The sequence below is a fragment of the Tursiops truncatus genome, chromosome 16 (genome assembly GCF_011762595.2).
Source record: "Tursiops truncatus isolate mTurTru1 chromosome 16, mTurTru1.mat.Y, whole genome shotgun sequence".
NCBI lineage: Eukaryota > Metazoa > Chordata > Mammalia > Artiodactyla > Delphinidae > Tursiops > Tursiops truncatus.
Window position 1 is genome coordinate 64,698,755 of NC_047049.1, and position 11,562 is coordinate 64,710,316.

Sequence of the window (11,562 nt, forward strand, 5' to 3'; positions counted from 1 at the left end):
AAAATGTCCAGAAGAAGAATGTGTTTTTAAAAGGGAAAAAAGGTAAAGATGAAACATTAAAAATAAAGTAAAAGAGTGTCCCCACCCTTCCTCCTGGTAACCTCTAAGTCTGTGAGTCTGTTTTGTAAATAAGTTCATTTGTATCATTTTTTTTTAGATTCCGCATATAAGCAATATTGTATGATACTTGTCTTTCTCTGTCTGACTTCCCTTAGTATGATAATCTTCAGGTCCATCCATATTGCTGCAAATGATATTATTTCATTTTTAATGGCTGAGTAATATTCCATTGTGTATATGTACCACATCTTCTTTATCCATTCCTCTGTTGATGGACATTTAAGTTGCTTCCATGTCTTGAATGTTATAAATAGATCTGCAGTGAACATTGGGTGCATGTATGCTTTCGGATTATGGTTTTCTCTGGATATATGCCCAGGAGTGGGATTGCTAGATCATATAGTAGCTCTATTTGTAGCTTTTTAAGGAACCTCCATACTGTTCTCCATAGTGTCTGTACCAATTTACATTCCCACCAACAGTGAAGGAGAGTTCCCGTTTCTTAACACCCTCTCCAGCATTTGTTGTTTGTAGATTTTTTGATGATGGCCATTCTGACTGGTGTGAGGTGATATCTCATTGTAGTTTTGATTTGCATTTCTGTAATAATTAGTGATGTGGAACATCTTTTCATGTGCCTCTTGGCCATCTGTATGTCTATTTCTTTGGAGAAATGTCTATTTAGGTCTTCTGCCCATTTTTTTGATTGGGTTGTTTGGGATAGATTGGGAGTTTGGGATTGACATGTACACACTACTATATTTAAAATATGTAACCAACAAGGACCTACTGTATAGCACAGGGAGCTCTGCTCAATGTCCTGTAATAATCTAAATGGGAAAAGAATTTGGAAAAGAATAGATACATATATAACTGAATCCTTTTGCTGTACAGCTAACACAACATTGTTAATCAGCTATGCTCCAATATAAAGTAACTTTTTTTAAAAAAAGAGTGCCTACATAGAGTACCTTTCTGTGATTTTAAACTTTGGATTAACCAACATTCATCTGATTTAACCAAAAGATTGAGGCAATAATTTAAAATTTTTACCTAAAACAAAGAGTGCTCAAATTTACAGATAGCTGTTTTCTGCAAGTGCAGTGCATATTATTATGAGACATACTAAATCAGTTAGACTGCTACATTTTACTTTCTGTGAGTGGGGCTTTGGGAGTGGGGGAGAGGGGCAAAGAAACTGCTGCCCTTTTCAGATAATTCACAAATGTGCTAATTATGTGTCAGATATGAAAGTTGAGGCATTGTGACCTTCAAGCCAACAAAAGACCTTTTCAAGTAAGCCATTTCCATGTATATTAATAAAGTGAACAATGCCGTTCCCCAGTTAAATAATGTATGGCTGCTATTTCATTATATGTAAATGCAAACCATGGAGTTGTTTCACTGTTGACATATTTAAAGTAATGCTATAAAAAAAGAAAAGGCTGCAAATCCATGTAAGTAACAGTTTGTGGTACTCTACAAATAGTCATCCAAGGATATGTTTGTTGTTCGCTTCCACTGCATGCAGTTTAAGTGCGGTTTCTCTGCAACTGAATGCGTTTTGGATTTGATCAGTAAAACTTGCCATGTGCTAAAGTGTATAATAACTAACAGAGATATTCGGAAAGTGATTGTCAGAAAAGCAAGCTGTTTGCAGTGATGAAGACAACAACGTATTTTGTAGATTAGAGAAAACATTGCCTCTCTACATGAATACTCCCCTGTTAGCAAGGGAAATGTTGAATAAGAGCGAGGTTCAAAGGAAAAGAAAGGAATTCCATGATCTTTCTCATCACTCATTCATGGTATAAAGAAATTATTTGTAAACATTGAACTTAGGTAATGGATGTGAATGTAGTTATTTAAAAGGGCACCCATTTCCCTGGAGAAGAGTGTTAGTTTAAAAAGCAATAATGTATAAAAGAGTATGGGTATTACTAAGGGCTTGAATCAAATTGACTGCTCGAATGTCAAATAGTGCCTACGAAGTTGTGGTAGAAAATCAAGAACAGGAAGAAGAATTCAATTATCTTGTATTTGTCCAGCTTTGCAGCATATTTGATGCTGAATAAAACATGAATAAAGATACAGTCATGCTTAATGCAACTTAAGTATGCATAATAGACCTCTGGGAAATAATAAACCAATTACAAACATAAAATAAACCACAATCATATGAGATTCCAAGAATCTATCAGCATTCAATCCATAAGTAAACTTTTTTTTCAGTCCCATAGGAAACCATAATAGTTAGCATCTTATTATGGGTTAGGTGTTGATACCAAGAGACTGTACAGGGTTTACTAATTCACTCACCAGTCTTCCTTTTGGCTTTAAATGATTTTCCATGGCCCTTTGTTGTTATTTAACATCAATAGATTATCTGAATGCTTCCATAAAGCAGATACCAGTGACATTTATGAAAATGCTGTTGTTTGTCATTGAGATTTTCAGTGAACATATACATACTCTTACTTGTCTAGGATGACAAATGTTTCTTCATTTCCTTCATAATCTGAGATAATTTCCATTGTTTTATATTGTATTTAAGGTGGCAAATCTTGCTTGTTCCATGTCAACAAATGAAGATGGAATTAAGATTGTCAAAGTTGCAGCCAATCACCTGGAAACCTTGTGTCCACAGGTATGATAACTAAGTTACTGACTCTTTCAATAAACTAGCTAGAAAAAATTATATGTAATGCTTCAGACTTTCATACATATGGAAATATTTTAAAATATATGTTTTAAACACAGACAATGACTCATCCTAAGGTCATACTTAGTTGTTTGCTAAGCACCTCATTCTTTATTTAACACCTGGTTCTTGTAACATATCCTGAGGGACCATATTAGATTTTGTGAAAGGTATAGTTTGAAATCAAAGCAGTGTTTTGTCTAACAGATCTGATTTATTTGTAGTCTTATTTATTTTGAAACCTCAAATTATAAAACATTATTTTTTTTTCCCTCTTTTATCAAAATAAGGCATGAGTTTGAAAAAAGCCAAGAAATATTTTCTTGTCTGCAATTCAGGAATTTTTTAAAATCTGAAGAGCAACACATTCATTAGGGAATTATTTTTAGATGACGGATTGTCTTGAAACCATGAATCAGGATACACATGAGGTCAATCTTAAACACCTTCCTTGTCTTAGAATAAGCAATAAATAGTATGGATAATTACTTCATAATAAAAACCACACATGTTGTAAGGATGTGAAATATAATAATGATTAGAAACTTCCAGTCTCTGGACATCTTCTTAGATTCTGATTTTACTAAAAGTAGAGTGTGTGTTAAATTCTTGATTTGCCTTGCTGGTGACTTCATCTCTAAGAATATTGAGGAAACAGTAAGGGAGAGTGCTTCCTTAGACTTAATGTTGATTAACAAATGAACGGGGGCTGAAGAAATGCAGTCTGAGGACCTGCACCTGAGATCTCGTAACTGATGTCAGTTTTCTGTGAGGTTCCACAGGGAACAGAACTCTGCAGTGAGGTCTCTGAAGTGGCAGAATCACTTACACTCCCCTCAAGAGTCTGAATTCTTATTTCTCCACATGGTGGATAACACTTGATGCTGTCATTTTTGAAATGTCTTTTGAATCCAAATAGTATTCAATGTATCTCATTGGTTTCAATTTATAATTTTCTGATTACTCAAGAAAACATTTTTTTAAAACACTTGTTAACCATTTGGCTTTCTAATTCTGAGTTGCCTTAACCCTTTGCCAAGTTTTAGTTTTGTTTTTTTTTAATTGCATTGCTTAGGTTTATTAAAAATGTCTTCTGTTGACTATGGCTTTTCTTTTAACTTTGAAAACAACATTTTAATCATAAAAGATTTTAAGAACTTTAATGTGAACATATGATCTATCTTTTAATTTCTTAAATAGATATTTGAGCACCTACCCAGTGCCATGGTTTGTTGGTTTGTGCTTTGTCAAGAAATTCTTGCAACAAAAATGTTATATAATTCCCACATTTTCTTTTTAAAAGATTGAATTATTGTTATTTAACCTTTAGATCTTTTTTTCATCTGAAATTTATTTTTATGTCTAAATGAAGTGGGTTTTTTTTTTTTTTTACAGTGGTAACCATTGGGAAACCGTCATGTATTAAATAGTTGATCCTTTCCCAATTAATGTGAAATGTTACCATTTTTCACGCATACACACACACTTTTTAAACGTTTCCATTGTTTTATATGTATTTGTATACATATGTGCATAAACTATAACATAAGTAACGCGTGCATATATATACATGTTTTAATACATTATACATGTATAATACATACATATCAAATCTAAATAGTTTCTTTACTCCTATTCTGTATGAAATACAAATTGATAGATAAATTGAAATATGTTTCAAAGTATACAATTTTCTGGGATCTCTATTCTATTCCAGTGACTCATTTCTTTATCCCTGCCACAGTATTATGGAACCTTTTTCCAGTTTTATTGAGATATAATTGATATACAGCACTGTATAATTTTAAGGTATACAGCATAATGATTTGACTTAGATACATCATAAAATGATTACAACAGTAAGTTTAGTGAACATCCATCATCTCATATAGATACAAAATAAGAAAGAAAAAAAAATTTGGGGGGGGATTTACCCTCCTAACAACTTTCATACATAACATACAGCCATGTTCATTATATTAACCATGTTATACATTACATCCCTAGTACATACTTTCTTATAACTAGAAGTTTGTAACTTTACCACTTTTATCCAACTCCCACTCTTTCTACTTTCTACCTCTGAAAAGCACAAGTATTGTCTCTTTTTCTATGAGGTTGTTTGTTTTTGAAGTATAATTGATGTACAACACTACGTGAGTTCCTTGTGCACAACATACTGATTCAATATTTCCATATATTTCAAAATGACCATGATAAGTCTAATTACCATCTATCATCATATAAACATATGATATCATGACTGACAAATTCCCCACACTGTATATTTCATACCTGTGACATTTATTTCATACATGGAAGTTTTGTACCTCTTAATCTCCCTCACCTAGTTCTCTCATCACCCCATCCCCTCCCCTCTGTTCTTGGTATCTATAACTTTGTTTCTGTTTTGTTACATTTGTCCATTTGTGGTTTTTTTTTAGATTTCATATGTAAGTGAAATCATATGGCATTTGTCTTTCTCTGTTTGACTTATTTCACTTAGCATATTCCCTCTAGGTCTCTCCATGCTGTCACAAATAGCAAGATTTAATTCTTTTTTATGGCAGAGTAATGTTCCCTTGTGTGTTTATGTGTGTGTGTGTTTAGCACATCTTCTTTATCCATTCATTTATCGATGAGCACATAGGTTGCTTTAATATCTTTGCTATTGTACATAATACTGCAATGCATATATCTTTTCAAACTAGTGTTTTTGTTTTCTTTGAATAAAAAGCAAGGAGTGGAATTTCTGGGTCATATGGTAGTTCTATTTTTAATTTTTTTGAGTAATCTCCATACTGTTTTCCATAGTGACTGCACCAATTTACATTCCTGTAAACAATGCCTAAGGGTTCCCTTTTCTCTACATCCTTGCCAACATTTGGTATTTGTTACCTTTTGTATAATAGGCATTCTGGTGAAGTTGACAGCTCGTGGTTTTAATTTACATTTCCCTGATAATTAGTGATATTGAGCATCTTTTCATGTGCCATGTATCGTCTTTGGAAAAATGTCTATTCAGGTTCTTTGCCCATTTTTAATTGGGTTGTTTATTTTTTTGATGTTGAGTTGAATGAGCTCTTTGTATATTTTGGATCTTAACCTCTTAATGAATATTTTGTTTGCAAATATCTCCCATTCAGTATGAGGCCTTTTAATTTTGTTGATAGTTTCCTTCACTGTGCAAAAGCTTTTAAGTTTGATGTAGTCCCATTTGTTTATTTTTGCTTTTGTTTCCCTTTCCTAAGGAGATTTATCCCCCCCAAAATATTGCTGAAACCCATGTCAAAGAGCATCCTACCTGAGTTTCTTTTTATTGTTTACTTAACATTGTAGTTACTTTATTGCTCTAGAAAACTTAGTTTTTAAAACCATCAGGTTACATACATAGTGATAATAAGACTGCCCCCCACACAATCAACTGTATATTACGAGGCTTCTCTAACTTAGTAGATAAATATTACAAAATTACAAAACTAGCTGGTTACAGTTGAGCTATCAAGTAGGTATCACATTTCTATAGATCAAAAAGTTGAATAAATGTCACTGATAAGTCACTGATGTCACTGATGTCACTGATAAGTCACCAAGTATGTTTGAGAAATCCAAGTTATGCACATAGAAGGAAACTGGTTACAAAAACCATTACATGACTCTGTGTTAACATTTTGCAATGTTTTAAACATTTGCAGTCATGCAACAATGAATAAAGATCAGAATGAATTTTAAAAAGGAGTTAATGGAGGCTGAATGAATGTATTTAACATATTACACAACTCAAATCACAGTTGCATAATACATCCAATCCCCCCAACCGTATCTGTGCATTACGCCATTGAAACGCACACTATTTCCCCCACAACTCCTCTGGCTCCATTCCCAACCAATAACCTTTCCTATAAACCTTTCTATTTAATCTTTTAAGTCAGATACTATGGGTAAGTATGTATAATTGTCTTTAGTATTTCAGAACAGATATAAAGTTTAGTCATGTGCTCAATCTTCAGTTACATTACTTTCAAAAGGTATCTGAACTGCTGTAACCGTCTATGACAATTCAAGCCTAAGAAACCGAGAAAAGTGGCAGTCAAGAATCTGATCTAAAAACTGTGTAAACTATGATAATACTGAAACCTGTGTGTCCGCATTTCTAAAAGAATGATTTCCTGTTTGAGAAGTGTTACTCAATGGATCTCTGAAAGGAAAACTGACTTGACTACTGTACTGCTCTCTGATGTAAAACGCTTAGGTGACCACAAATATTTACCCAGTTGGTTAACAAGCTTTCATTTGGGCCTTTTAAAAAAATATTCAAAGCCACAAAAGTAATTATGAAAATAAAATTTTGGAAGGTCATAGTATAAGATACATATAGAATTCCTGTTATAATGGTACATCCAAAATAAATCTGTCCTAACAAAGCAGCACAAAATCAATTTAGAAATAATTTGAAATGACAGCGGGAAGTGTTTTTGTTAAAATCGTCGACCAAAATTACTGAATAGCAAAAGAATACTGTCTCAAAATATACTGAATTTACATGTTAATATTACCACAGTGAACTCATGCCAGATATAAATTCAGGTTACCAATTAGAGGAAGACAAACTTTAGAGCTATTTTTACCAGAGAAATAAATGTACTTCATGATAAAGGCACAGCAGCATCTAAAGAATTTTTGATACATTTATCACAAGATTCAAACTTCCCTAACTATTAACAACACATTACAATAAAGTTTCTCAGCAAGTGTTTAAAAGGCTTGATTTAACATGCGAGGAAAATGAATGTTTTTCTTTTGAGATGCATTTATGTAAATTATGTAAATTGCATTGAGGTCACTTGTACATCTGGAATTAACCATCCCTAACAGAAGTACCAGCAGCTAACAATGCTCATTTATATTATATATAACTTAGCTGAATGTTAAACTATGCAACTGTTGGTGCCAGTCTGCTTATAAAGGCAATGCTCTGGAGACAAAGTCTTCTCACAAACAGTGAGCAAGCAGGTTTCATTATCAGATGTTCAACAACAATCCTCGGTTCATTAAACAAAGTCCAACAATATGGATTTCTTCAAGAGGAGTATCAAAGAGTGAGGAATATAGCATATAAAAGGGTGGAGCAAACTTAATTGACCACTAAAAAGCATGAAAACTGTAGTAGGCATCAAGAATATTTCATTACAAGCAATGAATTTCAGAATATTCTGTTGATTAGCGCTTAATTTATCCAAGAGAGCTCTCAGCAGAGGTAAGCTGTTCGAACACTTTGCATCAAGGACCTTTTTCATGTATGTGGCAGCATGAAGCAAATAAAATAACAGCACTGGGAAAATACTCATTGTAACAGGGTAGGGAATTGACAAAAATGAGTGAATAGAAGAGGTAGTGGCAGCTGTCCTCTGACGAAGCGTGGGCCAGGAATGCTTTGCTTAGCTGGAAGTGTGGTAGTCTTTGGTGCAGCCTCAGAGCACTAGTCAGAGCATTTGCCAGCAAAGCACATTGGTAAAAGCTTGCTGCTTCGTGCAACCCAAGAAGAGGCAGAACAAAGCAGAGCCGTAAACTGTGAACAAGCGAGAAAGCCACATTGCCGTGTCGTTTATTGGCTATCATTAATTACACTTCGCATGCCCCTTGGGGGCTGTTCAGGACGTATCCGCCATGGGGGGCTCACACACGCATCTGGGACGCTGTCCAGCATGGCCAAGAGCAAATCTGGGTTTCTAGAAAGACCGAAGTGAAGGCAGAGCTTCGGAACAAGGCCCAGCAGGGCCAACCTAACACCTAACACCGGCTCCAGGTTATTGCTGAACCCGGAAGTGCTCACTTCACTTCTGTGGGGAAGAGGTGGTGATGCAGAGGGCAGACCCTCAGTGGTGCCCTGAGGCATGACAGGGAAGTGTCCCTGCCTATGTTTTTTCCTAGAAGTTTTATGGTTTCAGGTCTTACATTTAAGTCTGAATCCCTTTTGAATTTATTTTTGTACATGGTATGAGAAAATAGTCCAGTTTCATTCTTTTGCATGCAGCTGTCCAGTTTTCCCAAAACCATTTATTGTAGAAGCTGTCTTTTTCCCATTTTATATTCTTGCCTCCTTTGCCGTAGATTAATTTCCGTATAAGTGTGTGTTCCTTTTTCTGGTCTCCTTTTTATGTTCCACAGATCTATGTGTCTGTTTTTGTGCAGGTAGCATACTGTTTTGATTACTGTGCTTTGTAGTATAGTTTGAAATCAGGGAGCATGATACCTCTGGCTTTGTTCTTTCTCAAGATTATGTTGGCTATTTAGAATCTTTTGTGTTTCCATACAAATTTCAGAATTATTTGTTCTAGTTCTGTGAAAAATGCCATTGGTATTTTGATAGGGATTACATTAAATCTGTAGATTGCCTTGTGTACTATGGTCATTTTATCAATAATAATTCTTCCAATCCATCAACTTGATGTATAAAGATGTTAGAAAGCCATCTGTTTGTGTCTTCTTCAATTTCTTTTATCAGTGTTTTATAGTTTTCCTAGTACGGGTCTTTTACCTCCTCAGTTAGATTTATTTCTAGGTATTTTATTCTTTTTGATGCAATTGTAAATTGGATTATTTTCTTAATTTCTCTTTCTGATAGTTTGTTAGTGTATAGAAACACAACTGATTTCTGTATATTAATTTTGTATACTGTAATTTTATTGAATTCATTGATGAGTTACAATAGTTTCTTGGTAACAGGTTTAGGATTTTCCATATATTGGATCTTGTTGTCTGCAAACAGTGACAGTTTTACTTTTTGCCTTACAAGTTAGCTTCCTTTCATTTCTTTTTCCTGTCTGAATACTGTGCCTATTACTTCCAGTACTATGTTAAATAAAAGTGGCAAGAGTGGGCATCTTTGTCTTATTCCTGATCTTAGAGGAAATGCTTTTGGCCTTTCATACATTGCATATGACGTTGTCTGTGGGCTTGTCATATATGGCCTTTATTATTTTGAGATATGTTACCTCTATACGCACTTCGTTGAACTTTTTTTTTTAATTATTATAAATGGATGTTGAATTGTCTCAAAAGCTTATATGATTTTTATTCAGTTTGTTAATGTGGTATACCACATTGATTGAGAATATTGAACCATCTTTCATCCCTGGGATAAATCCTACTTGTTTGTGGTGTATGATCCTTTCAATGTACTGTTGAATTTGGTTTGCTAATACTTTGTTGAGGATTTTTGCCTCTATGTTCATCAGTGGCATTGGCCTGTAATTTTTGTGTGCGTGTGTTGTGTCTTTGGTTTTGGTATGAGGGTGTCACAGAATTATGACTTTGTATTACATCTTGATATCTTCTAGGCAAATTCAGTTACTTCATTTTTTGCTTTAAAGTATTACTGTTCTACTCTTTGCTCTTTTATAACTTTCAGGATCTACTTGCAAAGTTCTATAAAAATACATATTAGAATTTTTATTGAAATTGTTAAAATGTTTTAGGTTTTAGATTATTTTATGGAATAATGACTCCTTCAAAATATTAAATATTTCCACTACTAAACATGTTTTTATGTATCTCCATAATCAGATCTCTTTTTAAATGTTGCCACATGCTGATGGCATCCAAATTTTTCTCTCCGGGCCAGCCCTCTTTCCTAAAGACTAGACTCACATACTTAGTTTGCCCTTGACATTTCCACATTGATACCTAGAAGACATCTAAAGCTTAAAATAGCCCAAATGGAACAAATGTTTGCTCTATCTCCACCTCATTCTGCTTCCTCTTCAGACTTTCTGATTTTAGTTAATGGCATGGCCTTTCACCTAGTAGTTGCTCTGGGGAAAAACCTAAAGATTTTACTTTTTTTATTCAGTAAATATTTATTGAATATATACTATGTGGTAGGCATTATTTATGCAACTGGGGAGTAAACAGTAAAGAAAACAAAAATTAGACAAAAATTCTTGCCCTTGTGAAGTTTATATTCTAATGATATCTAATGGCTGGTTTTCCTATTTAATCCATTAACAAGCCCTATCAACTTCACCAAAACTTAGTTATCTTGAATCTACATACTTTTCTCCATCTCGTTTGTCAACATCATAGCCTATGCCACCATCATCTATCTTTGACTACAGAAATATCATCCTATATGGTTTCCATTCTTACACTCATATCTCTCTAATCTACTTTCTGTGTAAAAGCCAAAGTAAAATTTTAAAAAATGTTTATCATAGCAATTGCTTTCCTTAGCCCCTTACAGTAAAATGCAAACTTCTTTTAATGGCTTATTCACACTTAATATGAAATTCCTACTGCTCAGCTTTCAGCCCTACTTAATATTATTTTCCTTTTCACTCATTAGATCTCTGTACATTGGCCTGTTTCTAGAATACAGTAAGCGCCTTCCAACCTGAGGGACTTCGCCCTTGGTAATTTTCCAGTGTGCTTTTCTCATATGGCCATATGGACTGCTTCTGTTACGTTTAATTTGTGAGAACTGAGCTCAGATATCATCTTCTCAGACGTCAATCTCCCTAAGTTACTTGTTCAGCTATAACCTATTATGTCACCATATTTGTTTCTTTTAAAGTCTCTTTTTTTACATTCCACATATAAGTAATATCATATGACATATGTCTTTCTGCATCTACTACAATCTGAAATTATATTTTATATTATTTTGTTACTTTTTATTATACATTGTACACACTCAAACATAAAGTTCATGAAGGCAATGGTTTATAGTTCCTTGTTCACTACTTATGTCTCCCATACCTAGCAGAAATACAGCATATATTGTATGCTCAATAACTATTTGT

The 11,562-nt window shown here is 33.9% G+C and overlaps 1 pseudogene; it reads right to left on the reverse strand.

Moving 5' to 3' along the window:
- Positions 1 to 7,694: 7,694 nt before the first annotated feature.
- On the reverse strand, positions 7,695 to 8,657 carry LOC101325186 (transmembrane protein 33 pseudogene; annotated as a pseudogene).
- Between the last annotated feature and the right edge of the window lie 2,905 nt (positions 8,658 to 11,562).